Genomic DNA, 22,600 nt, shown 5'->3' with positions numbered 1-22,600 from the left:
GAGAGAGCCAAGTTTGTATCCCTGGCTCTGCCGCTTACTAGCTGTGTGGCTGTGTAAATGAATCATTTCTTTTATAAGGATCAGCACAAAACTGGTTCCTATGAGGCAAAAGTTAAAGATGTCTGAAACGTCCAACTTTTTGAAACTGCTATACCACTCCATCACCTCTAACATCAGCTACTCCCCCACCCCACAGTACTCTCCCTCCTGTCTTTGGGTTCTCTAATTCGTTGCAACATTTCACAGAACTCACGAACCATACTTACAGTTAAATGGTTTATTAGGGACGTAACAGAATAACTCAGGATCAGGGTCAACTCAGAAGTAACAAGAACAACTCAGGTTCCAGTTCTTGATCAGAACGGCTTCTTCTCCCCATCTGCTGCTGGGCCCTGCTCGGGGCCTTCTGGGGCAAGCATTACAACTCTTACCTCCGTGGGTCGGCAAGCCCCACCCAAGTAATCTCAGGCCACTATCACTCTTACTACTATTGTGCTGCCGTCTCTCACTGTCTTCCGTGTTATACAGCTCTTCCCTCTCTCTGTGTTTCCCTTTAAATCTGTTGGGATGGCAAAACTGACCAATCCCTTTGTTGGGGTTCCATACACCTTATTTGCATGGTCCCACCCCCATAAGCATTCCATGTACCTTATTTGCATTAGCAGCAAGCTGTCCGATCCCCCTGGTGGGTCATGAGCACCTTATTTTCATAGTCCCACTCAACCATTGTATGGAAGTCACAAAGACTATGGCTAGAAGGGCCATATTAAGTAATTCACTGCACCACAGGCCACACCCTGACTCTTCTAGCCATTGACCCTTTCATACTTGAAGGATTAACTTCCCCCTCCTGGTCATTTTACCAGTCCAAAACAGTCATTAGCAATTAGTCCTTCAATATGCCAAAGAGTCCTCAGGGTGAGGTTACTCAGGTACCACTCATTCAGGTTTTCTGCAGGTATTCATCTGATCTGGTCAGGTTCTCCAAAAGTCATCTCTGCTTCACCGTTTCTGGTCTTTGATAAAATTTAACTGAGAGAAGATGATTCCCTTGCCCTGAGTCTCTCTAGAGGTATCAGCATGTTAGATTTACCCTGATGCATAACCCACTTATTCATTCCTTTACCATCAGCTATTGTTTCTCCTTCCTTCCATGACCCAAACTCTTCCACTTTGGGAAGCGACATCAGGTTCAGCTGCTGTGCCAGTCCAGATTGCTGGTAGCAAGATCAGTCTACCAAGCGCTTCCCCCTTGGTCCACTCCCATTCATGTTGGGTAGGGTTACGTAGGTACAACACTAGTGGGCTATTTTGATCACTAGATAATATGGCAGTATTCACTGTCAACCCCAGTTTTTCCAGATGGAGGGAAGGTATGATCCATCCCATCAGACCCTTGGGAACTCTGACATACAAGTTCAGGGGTATAGCTACAGTCTCTCTCTTAGGGATCACTCCTGCTTCCAGCACCTACAGCTGCGTTCCTGGTCCTGGGATCACAGCATCCAGCAAGAAAAAAGCAATTTTAGGTGGTATGGGGAATAACTGTACGGTGACACCAGCTTCCTTCCCCACCCCCTCTTTCCCAGATCCCTCAGAGAAGCGGAATCTGTCCAGTGGTGATCCTCCCTTTGCCTCCCTCATGTTGATTGTGAGCCCACACTGATGAAGGCATGTAAGACAGCCACTTCCTGCCTTTATCTCCTTCCATTTTATATAGCCAGTGTTTAAATTGCCCATCCCTGTCAAACCAGTATTCTGAGGAAGGAGACAAGCATGTTCCTTGGTCTGAAGAATCTTCTGTTTCAGTTGGAACTTTGAACATCTGCATCCAGAAGCAAAGTCCAGTCCAGAGCAAGCCATCAAATTGTAGCAATCTACACCAGCTCACAGCATCAAACATCTTTTTCTTCATTTGGTTGGTTTCTTGTCAGCTCATCCCTAGCCCCTGTGGGCTAGGTCAATAGGTACTAGCCATAGGCTTGGGAGTCCACATACCTCCCTGCACTTCAGACCAGCCAGCCCGTTCTCTCTTTCTGTCATACCTAGCTCCCATGGGCTAGGTCAATGAGTGCCAATGGAACATGTCCAAACTTAGCTCATCTTTTCATTGCTGTGCCTTCCCTACTTCCATTCATCTCAAGACCCCAGGTGGTCAGCTTAAGTGAGCATATCAGACTTTCTACTCGCCAGGACCCTTTAACTTCCAGTCATGGAAGGGGGTTCTTCTGATGGGCACTGACTTTCCTGCCTCAGTTCACCCAATGGCAAACTGCTTGCTCGAAATTCAAAAGCAAAGCCATCATTTTTTTCTTTTTCTGTACAGATCTTTGCTTCAAATGCAAATTTCCTGCCCTTCCAGCAGTTCTGGGTGGGTCTGCATGTACTTTCACATGCAAATTTCCTGACTCTGAAGGTTCTAGGTGGGGTTTAGGTGAAATACATTATACACAGGGTTAGTAATTCACTGCACTAAACTGTGTAAATTACTTAGATTCTCTGAACTTCACTTTTATCATTATAAAATGAATCTCACTGATGTCCTCTGCCTTGAGCCTCAGCATAGCCTCCACTTCTAAATTGTCTACATTGGGCTGTAGCCAGAAACCTCAAGCCCACCATCCCATAGTTTTCTGATTCAAGTCTTGTTAGCTGTAGACCCTCGGATGGTTTCTGGGTCCTGATACTCCCTCAACACCTAGGACTCACCTGACCTGCCAAGCACTCCAGCTACCTTACAGGACCAAGTATTTCCCTGGAACACTTCATATGATTGGAGGCCCAATACCCCTCTAGTATTTGCTAGGTCTCTCCTTAGTGGGGTTGGTTCCTGATTCTTATATAGCCCTTCCCTCTGCCACCTTCCATTGGACTTGAGGAGGCTAGGAACCCATGTCACATCCTCACCATCACGACCCAAATATTGACAGCTACATGCGCAGAATCCTTGCTCTGAAGCTGGCTCTGCACTAAGTAAGCCCTCTGCATGTCATTACACTGAGGTCATATAGAAAGTGGTTGAGAGTACATTTTTCGAGGCCAGATAGGTTTGGGTTCAGTGCCCCAGTTTCCTTATCTTTAAAAAAGTGGAAATAATAATACTGTTCTCCTGGGGCTGTTATAAGGAGTATAAATGTGGTATGAATAAAGCTTTTAGTACAATGCCCAGCTCATAGTCAGTACTCAATAAATTATAAGTAAATGTACTGTAATATATTGAAGGCTAAATGTAGAAGGAAGATAGCAAAGTGATTAAGAACATGGACTCTGGATCCAGAGGGCCAGAGTTTAAATTCTGGACCCTCCACTTCTCTGATGTAACCCTGGGTAAGCTATCTATGCTTCAGTTTATTTACCCATCCCCAGAAAGTGGGTGATAATAGTACCTAATCCATAGGTCTATTTTGAGAAATAAATGGCATAATCTATGTGAAGCAATGGGAACAGTGTCTGGCACAAGCAAGCTCTCAGTAAATGTAGTTGCTATCATTATTAGTTTTAATACATATGTATGTATATATACACACACCCAAACACAGACACACATATATACATAGATACATGCATATATACATATACACCCACTCCTCATAGTTAGGTTCCAAAGACCAGGTCATTATGCGAAAATCAGCATTATGTAAAAATAGAGGAGTTTTTTCTCTTTTCAGAACACCCATTTGTCCAATTTTTTTTATTTAGAAAATACGGTCATAGAAATAATAACAGCTAAGATTTGTTGAGGTGCAAATCCAGTTATGATGAGCCCAGTTATAGATTATTCGTCTGTGGAGAAGGAGACTTGGGGAGACAAAGCTGGATAAAGACGGGTGGTGTGACTGGAGGGCCCACAGCCTAACCACATGACCTTCCTCCTGTGCTGGGTCAGAGCTTCCCTGCAGGAGCTGCCTCCAGGGCTCCACTGCCACCCCTGTAAGTCCTGAGTTTATGATCCAGGAGCCTACTCTGCCTTCCAGCCCTGGTGAGTCATCGAGGCTTGGGGCTTCCTGCAAGGGTGCTGGGAGCCTGGCTGTGCACACCAGACCCCATCGAGTCAGAGGCTTCAGGCCCAGTTCAGTTCACTTTGGGACGTCATTAAACTCACATACATTTCTTCCAAACACCCTCTTTGATGCCTCTTTCTTTCCTGTCTTCCCACCCCACAGCAAGTTTGAGTTGCAGGGCCTCAGGCTGCATAGGAGCTGGGAACCCAGAACAAGCATCTGTTGGCTGGGTGATGCTTGCTTATCCACCCAGGGGCTGAGGCCATGGAGGAGGCTGGACCCATGTGGCAGCTGAATTTGTCTTCCCCCTGGCTAGAGGGAGTGGAGGGTGCAGGACAGCACAGCACAGCACAGCTTCCCAGAGGCTGCCCAAGACCCTCCTCGAGGGAGAGGGCACTCCGCAGCCATTGCTGCCATGCCTGTCACCTTGTTAATGTGCAAAATAGTTGGATAGTAGATTTTTTACTATGACGTCAATGTAAAATGTTGAATAATGAGATAGTTGATAAGTGAGGACTAGGTGTACATATACGTATATACACACCTATGTTGTTGTTGTTAGATGCCGTTGAGTCATTTCTGACTCATAGCAACGCTATGTACAACAGAACGAAACGTTGGCCGGTTCTGTGCCATCCTCACAATCGTTATGCTTGAGCCCATTGTTGCAGCCATTGTGTTAATCCATCTCATTGAGGGTCTTGCTTGTTTTCACTGACCCTCTACTTTACCAAGCATGATGTCCTTCTCCAGGGACGATTCCTCCTGATAACATGTCCAAAGTATGTGAGACAAAGTCTCGCCATCCTTGCTTCTAAGGAGCATTCTGGCTGTACTTCTCCTAAGACAGGTTTTTACATTCTTCTGGCAGTCCATGGTATATTCAATATTCTCCACCAACACCATAGTTCAAAGGCATCAATTCTTCCATCTTCCTTATTTATTGTCCAGATTTCAGATGCATATGCAGCTATTGAAAACACCATGTCTTGAGTCAGGCACACCTTAGTCTTTAAAGTGACATCTTTGCTTTTCAACACTTTAAAGAGATCTTTTGCAGCAGATTTGCCCAATCCAATACGTTGTTTGATTTCTTGGCTGCTGGCTTCCATGGGCATTGATCGTAAATCCAAATAAAATGAAATCCTTGACAACTTCGATCTTTTCTCTGTTTATCATAATGTTGCTTATTGGTCCAGTTGTGAGGATTTTTGTTTTCTTTATGTTGAGATGTAATCCATACTGAAGGCTGTGGTCTTTGATCTGCATCAGTAAGTGCTTCAAGTCCTCTTCACTTTCAGCAAGCAAGGTTGTGTCATCTGCATAATGCAGGTTGTTAATGAGTCTTCCTCCAGTCCTGATGCCCCATTTTTCTTCATATAGTCCAGCTTCTTGGATTATTTGCTCAGCATACAGATTGAATAATGGTGAAAACATACAATCCTGATGCACACCTTTCCTGATTTTAAACCACACAGTACCCCCTTGTTCTGTTCGAACGACTGCCTCTTGATCTATTTACAGGTTCCTCATGAGCACAATTAAGTGTCTGGAATTCCCTTTCTTCCCAATGTTATCCATAATTTGTTATGGTCCACAGGGTTGAATTCCTTTGCATAGTCAATAAAACATAGGTAAACATCTTTCTGGTATTCTTTGCTTTCAGCCAAGGATCCAGCTGACATCAGCAATGATATCCCTTGTTCCACAACCTCTTCTGAATCCTGCTTGGATTTCTGGCAGTTCCCTATCGATGCACTGCTTTAACCGCTTTTAAATGATCTTCAGCAAAATTTTACTTGTGTGTGAAATTAATGATATTGTTAGATAATTTCTGTACTCTGTTGGATCACCTTTCTTTGGAATGAGTACAGATATGGATCTCTTCCAGTCGGTTGGCCAGGTAGCTGTCTTCCAAATTTCTTGGCATAGATGAGTGAGCACTTCCAGTGCTGCTTCCATTTGTTGGAACATCTCAATTTGTATTCCGTCAATTCCTGAAGCCTTGGTTTTCACCAATACCTTCAGTGCAGCTTGGACTTCTTCCTTCAGTACCATCGGTTCTTGATCATGTGCTGCCTCCTGAAAAGGTTGAACATCGACCAATTCTTTTTGGTGCAGCGACTCTATGTATTCCTCCCATCTTCTTTTTATGCTTCCCGTGTCATTTAGTATTTTCTCCTTAGAATCTTTCAGTGTTGCAACTCAAGGCTTGAATTTTTTCTTCAGCTTGAGAAATACCAAGCGTACTCTTTCCTTTGGTTTTCTATCTCCAAGTCTTTGTACATTTCATTATAATACTTTACTGTGTCTTCTCAAGCTGCCCTTTGAAATCTTCTGTGCAGCTCTTTTGCTTCATCATTTTGCCCTTTCACTTTAGCTACTCTGTGTTCAAGAGCAAGTCTCAGAGTCTCTTCCGACATCCATTTTGATCTTTTCTTTTTAATGACCTCTTGCTTTCTTCATGTACGATGTCCTTGATGTCATTACACAACTTATCTGGTCTTCAGTCATTAGTGTTCAATGTGTCAAATCTATTCTTGAGATGGTCCCTAAATTCAGGTGGGATATACTCAAAGTTGTACTTTGGCTCTCTTGGACTTGTTTTTATTTTCTTCAACTTCAACTTGAACTTGCATATGAACAATCGATGGTCTGTTCCCAGCTGGCCCCTGACCTTATTCTGACTGATGACGCTGAGCTTTTCCATCATCTCTTTCCACAGATGTAGTCAATTTGATTCCTGTGTATTCCATCTGATGAGGTCCACGTGTATAGCCACTGCTCATGTTGCTGAAAAACGGTGTTTGCAATGAAGAAGTTGTTGGTCTTGCAAAATTCTATCATGCAATCTCCAGTGTTGTTTCTATGACCTAGGCCATATTTGCCAACTATCAATCCTTCTTGTTTGTTTCCAAGTTTCACATTCCAATTGCCAGGAATTATTAATATATCTTGATTACATGTTTGATCAATTTCCGACTGCTACAGTTGATAAAAATCTTCAGTTTCTTCATCTTTGGCCTTAGTGTTTGGTGTGTAAATTTCAATAATAGTCGTGTCTGTCCGTTTGTTGTACTGTGGTGGCTTGCATGTTTCTGTGATACTGGAGGGTTTGCCATTGGTATTCCAAATACCAGCAGGGTCACCCTTGGTGGATCGGTTTCAGTGGAGCTTCCTAATTAAGACAGGCAAGGAAGAAAGACCTGGTAGTCTACTTCTGAAAAAATTGACCAGTGAAAACCATATGAACATTGTCTGATATGGTGCCAGAACACGAGCCCCAGAGGTTGGAAGATACTTAAAGTATGACTGAGGAAGATCTACTCCCTCAAAGTAGAGTCGACCTTAATGACACGTATGGAGTCAAGCTTTCAGGAACCTTCATTTGCTGATGTGGCACAACTCAAAATGAGAAGAAACAGCTACAAACATCCATTAATAATCAGAATATATGAAGTATGAATCTAGGAAAATTGGAAACCGTCAAAAACAAAACGGAATGCATAAGCATCAACATCTTAGGCGTTAGTGAGCTGAAATGGACTGGTATTGGCCATATAGAATAAGACAATCATATAGTCTACTATGCTGGGAATGACAAATTGAAGAGGAATGGAGTCAAGTTCGTCATCAAAAAGAACATTTCAAGATCTATCCAAAGTACAGTGCTGTTAGTGATAGGATAATATCCATATGCCTACAAGGAAGACCAGTCAATACACAAATATACATATGCATATACACACACACACATATATATAAAAGTAAAGGTATATATGCCGTGAACTCAGGTTGCAAAAGCCTTTCTTTATTTTCCTAAAGCCGAATCCTTCCTTCTTGAGCCCACACTCCACCAGAAGGCAGAAAATATATTCTAGTCACTTCCAGGAGAGCTTGATCATTTCATTGATTTTTCAGGCTTATGGGTTCAAACTCAAGCAAACTCAGGATTTCTCTTTTTCCTTCCTTTTCCCTGGAGTTGATTCTACAGTCTGGGAAACTCAAGCAAGGTGGGAACATCTGCAGGAGGCATGCTAGTTTGCCATTGGCAGCAGTATTGCTTGGCTTTGTCACCCCTCTGGGCTACATTTGGTCCTCTTTGCCCTCCACCCCAGTGCAGCCCTCTCATTTCTACTGACCTCACTGTGGTGTAGGGGTAGATATGAGGGGTCTGCTCTCCTCCCAGAACTCCAGAAAGAAATTGGAAAGGGAGGGGAGAGTGGTGGTAGTGGGGGTTCATGGGCAGAGCACAAGGCCTGTCATTAGTGTCTGAGGTTTCTTCTTTTTCTTCAGCTGTCCTGTTCTCTTCCTCCTAAGTTTGGGGAATTTTATTCCTTAGTGGTGAGTTGGAGGGGTGTGTGTGTGTCTGTGTGTGTGTGTCTGTGTGCCTGTGTGTGTGTGTGTGTGTGTCTGTGTGTGTGTGTGTGTGTGGGCACGTGTGTTGATCTATGGTGTTCCCAGTCTTTCCTGTGTTATACTCAAAATAAGGCTTTAACATGAAGAATTTTGCTGTCTTTTTCCTCGAGTTCTTTTGTGATACTTCTCATTCTTGAGACAGTCTTGACCTCAAGTGTTCTGGCGTAATTAATAGGAGAGGGAGGATCTTGGGTTTAGGGGAATGAAGAGGAAAAATCACATCACTTAGTATTTCACACACCAAAACAAAAAAAAGTCAGTTGCCATTGAGTAGATTCTGACTCATTGTGACCACATGTGTTGGAGAGTGGAACTGCTCCCTAGGGTTTTTATGGCTGTGATTTTTTGGAAGCAGATAGCCAGGACTTTCTTCCAAGGCACTCTGGGTGGGTTCAAACAGCCAACCTTTTGGTTAGTAGCCTAGCACAAACTATGCCACCTATGTACTTCTTTCACATACCATTCACCCCACTGTAAATACAGTTTCACCTCAAGCTTGTTAGCTAAGTACTGTTATTAATGATCCCATTTTCCAGATGAGGAAACAAGCATAGAGAAGTTAGGTAACTTACTCAAAGTATTCTAGGTAGAAAGAAGTGTATTTAAAGGCAGGTGTATCTGGCTTCAAGTCCGCTTCATAACCCCTCTGGTGAAAAATGAGTCACCTGGTAAGACCACATCCCTACCCAGCTGACTGTGAGCACTACTCAGCCATGACCTGCCAGGTGGCCCACTTCAGCCCCATCAAGGATTGACTGAGCTATCCCTGAAAGTGCACTATGTGTTGATCATTGAACATTGTATTGTCCAACTGCTCTATCACAGAACAGCATTGGTAATGATGTGGGTTTTCTCTTCTTTTGTCCCATTTAGTCCCAGAATCCTCCATTTCCTGCTTGATCAAGGTACTGCCATCTCCTCATTCCAAGCACCCAGTAACATGTGAATTAGGTAAATCTCTGTTAATAATGAATGTAATGGATAGGAGCTCTGGTAGCACAGTGGTAAAATCACTCAGCTGCTAGCTGAAACGTGAGCAGTTCGAACCCACTAGCCACAGGAGAAAGATGTGGCAGTCTGCTTCTGTAAAGATTTACAGCCTTAGAAACCCTATGGGGCAGTTCTACCCTGTCCTATTGGGTTGCTGTGAGTCAGAAGCAACTTGATGGCAACAGGTGTTTTTGGTTTTATCAAATGGATAAAGGCCTCTAAAGGGGCTGGGTATTAGTCCTCCAGAGCCTGTGGTGCAATGGGGTTGCTTAGTTACTCTCATCCCAGCCTCCAGAGTCATGGCCAGGGACCTCTCTGGACTCAGCATGAACGAGAACAGAACTCAGAGTTAGGTTATATTGATTTCATGGGAAGCTGGGCCTGCATTTTTCTTTCACTCTGGGTTTCTTGGCTCTTGCCTGTGAGATGGCTGAAGGCCACCATTTTTGTGTGGAGGATTAATTAGAATAGATTCCTTTGACTTGAGATGCCAATAAAACCTGCGGTCCTCAGCTATCGATTTATGATGCTGACCAGGAAAACATGGGTCCCAGAATAGGCCCCAAGAAAGTTGTGGTGACAGGCATTTTGATGCCCAGGTGGTTAATTGTGACAAACTGGAAAAGAATAAGAAAGCGTAAGGAGATTTGGGGGGTAGGTGGGAAAAGGAGATCGTCCAAGGGCCATGATGATTCAGTGAGTGAGAAGAGAATCTCATTTCCTATGAACGATGTTGCTGAGAAATTGAAAGGGACGTCTGTGAACTTTGGAGGCCGAGATGATTATGAGCAAATTAATAGCTAGATATCTGAGACGTTTGTTCTTATGCGGATAATTGTGTCCTGAAGAGAGAGGTCACTGGTCCTTCAATTTCCCAGTCGTCTCGGAGTCCAAATTATGATAAAGTTCTAGCTCTTATCCCTCAGATGACCTCTTAATTTAATTCAATTCAACAAACATTTATTAGCACCTACTGCGGTGGAGGGAGAGAACAGGGTATAAAGAAGTAGAAGGCACGCTCCCTTCTCTTAAGGAGTTTATCACACATGGGACAGAAACGTTCACATGTAGTTAGAATATGGAGTAGAATACTCTTGGGTGGGGCAGCATAGAAAGAGTTTTAGACTAACTAGGTAAATATGAGAAGTTGTCGCAGTGGGGTGCCCTTTGAGTACAGATTTAACTGCACTGGCGTTTGAGTACAGCCTTGAATAGACCAGGAGTTCCAGCAAAGGAATTATCATGAGGAAGGGGGACACCAGGCTTTCTTGGGTTCCTCTGCGTCTTGAGCTTAGGTATATGTTGTAAAGATGAGACTTACAATGTAGGTTGTGACCAAATCATGCAGGAACTAAAGAGCAGGGTTTTTGTTGTTAGCTACCATCAAGTCAGCCCCCCAACTCATGGTGACCCCATGCACAACAGAACGAAATGCTGCCTGATCCTGCACCATCCCCATGATCTATTGGGGATTGGACCGTTGTGTTCCATAGGGTTTTCATTGGCTGATTTTTGGAAGTAGATCTCCAGGCCTTTCTTCCTAGTCCATCTTAGTCTGGAAGCTCCACTGAAGCCTGTTCAGCATCATAGCAACGCACAAGTCCCCACTGACAGATGGGTTGTGGCTGTGCATGACATACATTACCTGGAATCAAACCTGGATCTCTAGTGTGGAAGGTGAGAATTCTACCAATGCACCACCACTGCCCCTGAAGAGCAGGGTGGGGAGTTGGGATTTGATCCTGCAGGTAGTGGGGAGCTATTGAAAGTCTTTGAGCAGAAGAGAACCATGGTCAGAAAATTGATCGAGGAGGCAAAACTCTGCATAGTGTGCAGATAGAATTGGAACAGTAAAAAAAGGTGAAAAATGACATGGATGAATTTATCACAGTAATCAGGAGAGAAAAAGATAGACATGAGAAATGAGGCTAAAACTGGGGAGGCAGAGCAGTGAGGAGACCAAGAACATGGACTTTCGTGGTTCCCTCAGTTACTGGTGTGTGCCTGTGAGCAAGTTACCTAACATCTCTAAACCTTGTTTTTCTTATCAGTAAAATGATCTGTTACTATTATTTTTAGGGAGTTAGGACCAGCGGACTTAGAGGGTGGAAGGAAAAGATGCATCAGAGATGTCTGTTAGGTTTACAGCCTGAGCATCATCTTTCTGAATCCCTTTCTCCCTCTGGTGCTTTCTCTCCCTGGGGAGTTGGTGGCTGTAAGTAAATGTACTGGGGATCTAAGGTTGTATTGGGCCAAGTGTTCGGTCTGCCAGCAGAGGGTTAAGGAGGTGCTACCCTCCTGCCTAAACATCTGGTCAGGAGCTGCAGGGGAGCCAAGCGGGATGAGGACAGGTTGAGGACTTGTGGGCAGGGTACCGAGAGACTTTGCCCCTGACTACTGGGTGACAAGGGCAAGTCACCCCTTCCCTGGCCTACTGTTTCCCAGTTGTCATTTAGTGACAAATTCCTGGCCTCAGGAGTCTTCTGTAAGGATTAAAAGAAATCATGCTATTTAGCCCATAAAATGCTAGAATGCAAAGGGTTACTACATCCCTCTGGGGAGGCAGCGTGGTGGAGCCAGTTAGGAGCACTGGCTCTGGAACCAGCCAGCCTAGGTTTGAATCTTGCCCCCAATTATTACCACCTTGATGGTTACAGATAACTTCTCTATGCCTGTTTTTTCCTCTGTAACATAGGCATAGTAATAGTCATTACCTGATAGGGCTGTTGTGAGATAGAATGAAATAATGTACACAAAACACTTCGCATGGTACCTGGCACACTGTTACAAAACAAAACAGTTGTCATCCTGTCGATTCCAACTCACTGCAACCCCATGTGAGTCAGAGTAAAACTGTGCTCCATAGGGTTTTCGGTGGCTGATGTTTTGGAAGTAGGTCACCAGGCCTTTTTCTGAGGTGCCTCTGAGTGGACTCGAACTGCCAACCTTTCAGTCAGCCATTGAGCGTATTAACTGTTTGCACCACTCAGGGACTCTGGCACACTGTAGGTGCTGAATAAATGTTTGTGAAGATGGTAATGATGCCTCCACTGCTATCACTGTCCTGCCAATAATGAGACCTCTGAATATTCCTAGCTTACCTTTTGGTACCAGGTATACCCAGCAAAACTATACTGCCCTCCTCTCTCCATCTAGCTCCTGCTCAAATTCATGCTCGAGTGTGAAGTCTCATTGCATCATAGAAGGTCATAGCAGTTCAGCAAGAAAGGGCCTTTGGGACCATCTAGTCCAATATCGCATCCATTGCTTCAATCACTGGGCAAAAGTAATCTTACCTCTTGGTTACAGGTAATACTCTACCTGTCTAGGCAGCCTAGTCCATGGGTAGATAGCTTTGATGGTTGGAGTCCAAATCTATTTACTAACATCTCCTTTTTTTTTGGTATGTATATGAATACCCTGAATTACTTCCAGGGCTATTTCTTTGATATCTCTACCAATACAGAATTTGAGTCTTTAAAAACTCACTGACTGCTAGAGGGATAACAGGGGTAGAAAAAATAGTAAGATAAATATTCAAGACTTGGAAATATTGATGAAGAAATCAGTTGAAAACAACCATATCCATAATGAACAATTTCTCTTTTTTTTTCCTCTTTAGCTGAGGAGACTTCCAAATTCAAGGACAGGAAATGGGCTTCATGCAGCAGGAAGGATTCAGATTAGACATTCAAGAACTTCCTACTAGGGAAGGGGTCAGAGGAGGCTCTGGCTTGTCCTGGTTGCTCACAGGTCTTTCATGGATGTGCCAGACTGTCTCTGGCCTGGAGATAGAAGGGGAATTAAAGAAATCTAACAGGTGCTTTAATTCCAGCGATTTAATAACTGCAGGGAGGGAAGGAAGGAGGAAGGAGAGGACGAGTCTATTAAAATCCACTCTGTTAAGAAGAGGTTCAATAGAGAGGCCGGCATCTCTAAATGACTCATGCCCTATCTGACTTCTTGACAGCTAGAGACGTTTGGCTGGCTGGGGCTTCCCAGCTCCCATTCGCTCAAAAGGCCCCAGAGGAGAACTTCAAACTGATTTCAGGATCTGACCTGGTCAGCTCCAATGTCATCTACCATGGGTGGTGAGAACTCTTTGGTAATAAAAACAATAGTAATACAGTAAAAATCATGGCTGTCTAAAATGCCTCAGGAAATGAAACATTTTGGAGAGTGGAATTTTCCATAAACCTGAGAATTTTTCTATTTAAGTATAGAATCTTATTTTTATATTTTAGATGAATTAAATCAATGTAACATAACATTTTTTGTTTACTTGGAGACAAGTGAATGATAGCTGTTGTTTTGTGCATTAATTTAGTAATTCCCGAGGGGGCTAATGAACTACACTGTTTGCCCCAAAACTAAATGCTCAAATCTCTCAGCTTGTGGAGCTCTTCTGCCCATTTTTCAGTTTCTCTCGCTCTCCCTTGCTGCAAGACATTTTTACCCTCACTCTTCCTGTTATCAGTGAATCTGGCTCTAGCAGTCTCTCTTCCCTCTTCTAATTTCTCTCTGTTATCTCCGTTTTTAGATTGTAAGCTACTGTAGATCATGAATATCTTTGCCCAGTAACTGGTATCAGACTTTTCAAAGTAGAGGCTCAGCATGCATACATTTATCAGTTGATTTGTTCAACCAACAAACATTGAGCATCTCTTCTGTGCCAGGCAACATGCTAAGTGCTGGGGATACAATGATGAAGAACTCAGCTGAACTAATTTGCTTGTTGTCAAGATCTGGCGACTGACTTCCAAGTCATGTTGACTCCCTTCTTTGTCTGAGTTCTCTTCTCTCTTGTCATATTCTAGCCCAGTGCTTCCCAAAGTTGGACATGCCCAGAATCACTTGGAGGGCTTGTTGAAACACACCTTGCTGGGATCCACTCCAGGAGTTTCTGACTCTTGGGTGAACCTTAAGAATTTTCATTTCTAACAAGTTCCCAGATGCTGATATGGCTAGTCTGGGGACCCTACCTGGAACACCCCTTCTTTAGCCACATGACCTTCACTTTCTTCCTCAAACGCCAGTCTTGTTTCTCCCACAAGGTGTTTGCATTTGTGTGCCCCCTGTCTGATCTTGGCCTGGCTGCCTTTTCATTATCTCCACAGAGAGGCTTCCCCTGAGCACCCGGAGAATTCATGCTCTCCTCTTCCTAGCCACTCAATGTCATGTCACTTGGTTTTGTTGTGCTTTATGCTTTTGCCACTCTCTGAAGTTACCTTCGTATAGTTGGCTCAAGAGTGGCTGTGACTGATGAAGAGACACTAACAGACCCAGGGAAAGGGCACACTTTTCTTTAATGTAATTAAAAGAAATAAGAATTTAACTACATAAGGACAGCTACACAAAGCAGGGCACAGAGCAGCATTTTATCCATTGGAGGTCCCAGCAGTGCTTCCAATCCCGGTGGCTGGTGGTGTCAGCCAACAGAGGTGAGGTTCCCCTTGAGTTCTTCTGAGAAGCTTCGACTCTTCCACTTTCAGGGTCTTTATGCTCCAGGCTCCAGTCCGCTGATCTGCAGACTCTGAATGATTCCTGCAAGGTCAGTTTCCCAGGTGCAACATCCTCCAGGCAGGATGCAATTTCAGACTTGCCTGGGTCTACTCCTGTAGTCTTACATTTTAACTTCTTTGTTTACCACCTGTCTCTCTCCCCACTAGTCTACAAGCAGCATGAGAGTAGGGACCTTGCCTGTCTCCTTTACAGTGTTTTCTCAGCACCCAGAGCAGACCTGGCAGAGAATAGACAATATCTGTAAGCTCCCTCCTCCCCTCACCTAATAGGCAGCAAAGTATGTGCCTCTTGAATGTAATTTAATTGTTTCAGGGACTCGAGCAGACATATTCCCAAAGAAAGCCTCCTCTGTCACCCTGCAGCATCATTTTGGAGAGTGCCACAGAAGGAGAAAGGCAAACACAAGTAAGAGGAAATGTTCCTTCCTCTGTATCTTAATATAGCAAGAGCTCTCGGTCAAGAGGCTGGCTGTTCACGTTCGGCTTTCTTCTCCCTTCCTCTCATTTCCTCTGCTCTCGTGTCGCTCTGTCTTCAGCACTCTAATAACAAACCTATTACTGCAATAAGATGCCAGAAGGGGAAAATGAGACTCAGTTACCAAGGAAGAAAGAGACGCAGCACCAACCCCGTGCCTAGCCGTAGAGCCTGCAGGCTGTTGAATAAGGGATGTCAGTTTAATTGCAGGCTTTTCCCTTCAGGATGATATAAATGTGTCTGTTCTTTTCTTCTCTGTGTTATTAGGTTCACAAATTATTTTGCCAGAATATGCTAATGGTGTCTGCAAAGATGCAGTATGATTTTGTAGTTGCTGTTCTTTGGATTTCTACCTCCGCCTCCTCTGCTCCTTGTTTTAACAGTTTCTACAGCCAGATTAGAAGCTCTTTGAAGACAGGGACCACATCTGGCTGGGGGTTACCTGAAGATCTCTTTTTCCTCCCAGAAGCATGCACAGAGGTGACACAGTACAGGCATCTGAAAATTGTAGTGGAAGCAAGTTCTCCATTTCTTTTCCTAGCCCGATTTCCTCCCTCTTTGTTGTAAGGAAGGGAGTAAATGAATACTGACTTCCTTTCCTTGCCTTTCCCAAGGAGGACTGATAGGTAAGTGCCTGCATTGTGGCGATTTGTTCACTTACTCAAATATATTTATTGAAAACCCTGCTAGGTGTCAGGCTGTGTGTCAGACATGGGGAAGAGAAGGGTGATCAAGAAAGACTTGTTTTTTATTCCTTTGGAGTTTACATTTTAACAGGAGAGGGAGACAAAGGAATGTTAGCAAATAAGTAAATAATTACTAATGGTAATAAAAACTATGAGGGGAAAAATCAGGTGACAAAGATAGTGAATAATGGGAGAGGTGGACCTATTTTTCACAGGGTGGTCAGGGAAAGACTCTCTGAGAGTTGATCTGGAACCAAAAAAAAAAAAAAAAAACTAGAAATCAGTTAACTATGTTGAAGAATGATGGGATGAGCACATGCAAATGTCCTGAGGAGGGCAATGACTTGTTGGAGGAATAAAAGAAGCTGAGTCTGGGAGAGGAAAAAGTGGCATGAATCTCAGCTAGAGGGTTAGGCAACAGCTAGATCACGAGTTGGATGATCATTTTGTTTAAATCCACTATCCCCTCTGTTTCTCTTCTGTCAGTTGGATTCTGAAGAAGCCATAGATCAATTCTCAAACTTTAGTGTACACCAGACACACCAAGAAAGCTTAAAAAAGTAAAACACTTGCTCATAGCTTCCAATTCAGTATACATATTAGTTAGGGATCTTTCCATTACACGTAATAAAAACTCAGCTCAAGCCAACATAAGCAAAAACAAAACAGAAGTTACTGACTCTCTCACTTGGGAATCAAAGAGGTGTTGTTGACTTTAGGCATGGCTGAATTTAGCAGTTAAAATGAAGTTGTCAAAGCACCCTCTCTCTCTTTAAGTTATTATGTATATGTTGACTTCATCCACATGGTAATAAAAATATGTACTAGCAACTCCAGATTTCTACCATTCTCACTGTAGTGATCCAAGAGAAAAGAGTATCACCTTTTCTCTTTTTCAGTTCTTTATCAACATCTAAAATGGACTTTGATTGGCCCTGTTTGGGTGACATGCCCACAGCAGAGGTATCCAAAGAGATGAAGTACATAAGTTGGCTACCTGAGTGGCAGAGAAGGCAAGGCCACTTGAGTGATAGTGTCACCAGAATCACTTGGGGTAGAGAAGGGACAATTTCCATAAAGAAGACATGCAGAAGCAGAGAACCAAAAATAGAAGATATTCACCACAGAAAGCCTGAGAAGGGCAGGATTTGGACTTTCAAATGCCAATCTCCTTACTCTCTTACATTGTTGGACCGCAGGCAGTGCTTTGAAAAACATTTCCAGAAATCATTTTGCAAATGGAGAAACAGGCCATAGAGATTGGGGAGTCACAATAATGACAAACATGTATGTTATGAAAATCCCCAAGCATCTCATAGTCATTGTCCTAGTCTCTAGATCTTCTTTATTAAGTGCTACTAATGGCATACTGGAAACCCTAGTGGCGTAGCAGTTAAGATTTTGGCTGCTAACCTGAGTAGCCATCTAAGATGCATCAATAGGCCCCAACCCACCTGGAGCAAAGGAGAATGAAAAACACCAAAGACATAAGGGAAGTATTAGCACAAGAGACAAAAAGGGCCACATAAACCAGAGACTTCATCAGCCTGAGACCAGAAGAACTAGATGGTGCCAGGTTACCACCAATGACTGCCCTGACAGGGAACACAACAGAGAGTCCCTGATGGAGCAGCAGAAAAGTGGGGTATAGAGCTCAAATTCATGTAAAAAGACAAGACTTAATGGTTTCATCGAGACTGGAGGGACCCAAGAGGACATGGCCCCAAGACTCTCTTTTAGCCCCAAACTAAAACCATTCCTGAGGCCAACTCTTCAGACAAAGATTAGACTGGACTGTGGGACATAAAATGATACTTGTGAAGAGTGTGCTTCTTAGCTCAAGTAGATACATGAGACTAAATGGGCAGCTCCTGTCCAGAAGCAAGATGAGAAGGCAGAAAGGATCAGGAGCTGGTTGAATAGACACGGGAAATCCAGAGTGGAAAGGAGGAGTGTGCTGTCAACAGTATAGGAGCAACTAGGGTCACATAATAACATATGTATAAATTTTTATATGAGAGACTAACTTGAATTGTAAACTTTCACTTAAAGCACAACAATTAAAAAAAAAAGAGAGTTTGGCTGCTATCCAAAAAGGTCGACAGTTCGAATCCACCAAGTGCTCCTGGGAAACCCTATGGGCCAGTTGTACTCTGTCCTATAGGCTTGCTATGAGCCCCAATCAACTCAATGGCAACGGGTTTGGTTTCTTTTTGGTTTAGTGGCATACCAGGAGCCCTGGTGGCACAATGTTTAAGAGCTCAGCTACTAACCAAAATGGTTGGCAGTTTGAATCTACCAGCCTCTCCTTGGAAACCCTATGGGGCAGTTCTACTCTGTCCTATAGGGTTGCTATGAGTCAGATCTGACTCAACAGCACATAACGACAACGACAATGGCATACTTGTTAAATTTGTTTCCCTCTTGGTTATAAGAAACAGAAGCCAACTTGCTTATTTCAGAAAGTGAGGGGGATTCATTTGAAAGATATGATTTGTCAAGTTTCTCCGGAAACTCTGCTGAAATTTTAATTAGAATTGCACTGAATTAATAGGTTAATAAGGGAAAAAATAAAAATCATTACAAATGTGAAGTCATTTCATCCATGAACTCAATTCTATTAAGCTTTCCTTTATGCTATTAAATGCCATTAAATGTATTTTACAATAATGGTGTTTACATTCTTCCTTTATAATTCCTGGTTATCTTATAACTCTTGTTACTATAGTGAATGAATTTCTGTTTTCTATTGATTGTTGCTGGTGTAGACATATGCTGTTGAATTTTATAAGTTTATCCTAAATCTGGCAGCCTTACTGACTTCTCGTATTACTTCTATTAATTTGTTTATTGATTCTGTTTTTTTAAATATATAGATGATTGTATCATCTACTAACAATGACAGTTTTGTCTCTTCCCTCCTCATATTATACTTTCTATTTTTATTGTCTTATTACACTGGTGAAAGCTTCCAGTATTATTTTGAATGATACTGGTGGTATATGGAATCCTTGGCTTATATTTTGATTTTAGAAGAATATACATGAAATGTTTCTAAGTAGGATATAGCCTATATCAAGTTAAGGACATTTCTTTCAACTCCCATTTCTCTTGAGAGTTTTCTATAGTTAAATAGGTATTCAATTTTATGAAATGTTTTTTCTTTACCTATTGAGATAACATGATTTTTCTCCTTTTATCCATGATTGTAGAGAATTACATTGTTTTTTCTTATATTAAACTGTACTTTCCTTTCTTGAAAAATCTTAGATAAATCATGATCCACCCATTGCTGTCAAGTTGATTTCAACTCACAGCGACACTATAGGACAGAGAGAGCCACCCAAGGCTGTAATTTTTTTTTAAACTTTTTTTTTTTTTTCTGTGTGTGCTTTAGGTGAAAGTTTACAGCTCAAGTTGATGAACACCTAGGTTGTTTTCATCTTTTTGCTATCGTGAATAGTGCTGCAGTGAACATGGGTGTGCATATATATCTTTTCGTGTAATGGCTTTATTTCTCTAGGATATATTCCAATGAGTGGGATTGCTGGATCATGCGGTACTTTTATTTCTAACTTTTTAAGGGAGCACCAAATCAATTTCCAAAGTGGTTGTACCATTTTACATTTCCACTAGCAGTGTATAAGTGTTCTAGTCTCTCTACAACCTCTCCAACATTTATTATTTTGTGTTTTTTTGGATTAATGCTAGCCTTGCTGGGGTGAGATGGTATCTCATTGTAGTTTTGATTTGTGTTTCTCTAATGGCTAATGATTGTGAGCATTTCCTCATGTATCTGTTAGCCACCTGAATGTCTTGTTTGGTGAAGTGTCTGTTCAGACCCTTTGCCCACTTTTAACTGGGTTATTTAATGTTGTTATCTTTTCTGTATTTACATCTCTGTTTCCCTATTTTCAGCGTTTTAGCTTTGATTTATTTTTGTGACTTTGCTATTTGGGTTGATATCTGGTTGCTCTGTCTTGTGTTCTAGTCTTGGGTTGTTATCTGATGTTATTGATTTTCTAACTGGAAGACTCCCTTTAGTATTTCTTGTAATTTTGATTTGGTTTTCACAAATTCCCTAAACTTCTGTTTATCTGGAAATGCCCTAATTTTGCCATCATATTTGAGAGACAGTTTTGCTGGATGCATAATCCTGGGCTGGTAATTTTTTTTCCTTCAAGGGTTTATATATGTCATCCCATTGCCTTCTTGCCTGCATGGTTTCTGCTGAATAGTCCAAGCTTAGTCTTATTGACTCTTCTTTGTAGATAACTTTTCTGTTTATCCCTATCCACTCTTAAAATTCTCTATCTTTGGTTTTGGCAAGTTTGATTATAATATGCCTTGGTGACTTTCTTTCGGGATCTACCTTGTGACGGTTTCGACGAGTATCTTGGATAGATATTTTCTCATCTATCATGATATCAGGAAAATTTTCTGCCAACAAATCTTCAACAATTCTCTCTATATTTTCTGTTATCCCCCCCTGTTCTGGTACTCCAATCTTTTGTAGGTTATTCCTCTTGATAAAGTCCCGCATAATTCTTAGGGTTTCTTCATTTTTTAAAAATTCTTTTATCTGATCTTTCCTCAAGTAAGTTGGTGTCAAATGTTTTATCTTCATTCTCACTAATTCTAACTTCCATTGCCTCAGTTCTGCTCCTATGACTTTCTATTGAGTTTTCTAATTTTGAAATTTTGTTATTAATCTTTTGGATTTCTGTTTGCTGTCTCTCTATGGATTCTTGCAGCCTGTTAAATCTGTCATTGTGCTCTTGTATAATCTTCTTAAACTCCTCTGTTGCTTTGTCTGTATGTTCCTTGGCTTGTTCTGTGTTTTGCATGATCTCGTTCCTGAACTCTTGAAGAGTTCTGTATATTAATCTTTTGTATTCTACCTTTGATAATTCCAAGTAGTTCTCTTCCTCTGGAAAATTTCTTAATTCTTTGTTTTGGGAGCTTGCTGAAGCCACCATGGTCTGCCTCTTTATGTGATTTGATATTGACTGTTGTCTCTGAGCCATCAATAAGTTATTATATTTATTTATTTTATGTTTGCTTACTGTGTCCTAGTTTCTTGTTTTGTTTTGATATGCCCAAAGGGGCTGCTCACGTGAGCTAGTTTGATTATTGGCACCTTTGAAGCTCTAACGTCCTATCACCAGGTGGTTAGATCTGTTACTAGGTATGTAAGCCCAGAAGTCTGTTTACTTTTCTTGTATGGATTCAGCTCATGTGACCAAGTAGTCGATCACCAAGTGTGTGGTGCAGGCTCTTACCTACAGTCCTAGATGGGCAAGGTTGATTGGAGTAGGCACAAGTATCTGGCTGCAGTAGGGGGTCACATGCTGAGCAAGATAAGGGGCTGACGACTGCCCCTGAGTGTCTAGGAGGAAAGTGTGTCCCTGCTCCCTAGAGTGGATAGGTAGGTGGGTTTTGCAGCCCAACTATGAGCACCCAATGTGGCATAGGTGGAGCCACGAGCCCTCAGGCCCCTGATGTGGGTAGGTGAGGACCTTGCTAAATGGGCAGAGTGGTATCAAATGTCATGAACCTGCCACTCCACCTTATAGCTGATACAGTGAAGTTAAGCTTCAGGTATATACTGTGTTGTACTGTGCTAATGAGGGCCTATGCTGTTGAACTGGGCCCACACAGGTCTATGCAGGGATGAAAGGCATTCAAAGTCTGTGAACCCCTTGTGCCTGTCCCTAGGCAAAAGAGCTGTGCCTGCCCTGAGTTCCTGGCTTAGGGGAGCTTGCAGATTATTTTTTCCGTTTGTGAATTTGTTCCCTCTCCAATGCTGGGAGAATGGCTCAGGGCTCGTGATGGGTCCTATTTCCAGCCCAGGGGACGCAGCAATCACTGAAACCAGCCCGGGACTCAGTGCAGAGCAGGCAGGGAAGAGGTAATGGGAGAAAGGTTCTTCCCAAATGGGGTGTTTTTTGATCCGTGTGGTAGGTTAAATGCATATGCTTATCTTTTGCTAATTGAGCACTGCTTTTCACTGGCCCTGGAGGCCTCAGCAGACTCTCCACCACTCAGTCTCTTGCGACTTGGAAAATGTAACCCGAAAGCCACTGCTTGCCTCACCGCGCATGCCAGCCGATGCAGTCCACAGGGCACCAGCTTCCACTGGGTCTTGTCTGGCAATTCCTGGCTGCTTCTGAACCATGTCTCCCTGCCCCTGCCACTCAGTCCAGGTCCTCAACTTTGCCTTTGATGTTCAGGGTTCTTAGATTGTCATATATAATCAATTCACTTGTTTTTTCGGATCTTTTTTGTAAGAGGGACCACTGGAAGTTTCTGACTACTCCGCCATCTTGGCCCAACCTCTAATTGGGTTATTTGTCTTTTTATTTTTTTTTTTATTTCTTTTATTTATTTATTTATTTATTTATTTATTTATTTTAATTTTTTTTTTTTTTAAATATTTTATTGTACTTCAGGTGAAGGCTTACAGAACAGATAGTTTCTCATGTAACAGTAACACACATGCTGTTT

This window comes from Trichechus manatus, unplaced genomic scaffold (assembly GCF_000243295.1).
Source record: "Trichechus manatus latirostris isolate Lorelei unplaced genomic scaffold, TriManLat1.0 scaffold00011, whole genome shotgun sequence".
NCBI classification, from domain to species: domain Eukaryota; kingdom Metazoa; phylum Chordata; class Mammalia; order Sirenia; family Trichechidae; genus Trichechus; species Trichechus manatus.
The sequence above is the reverse complement of the archived record's forward strand: the minus strand, read 5'-3'. Positions refer to the sequence as shown.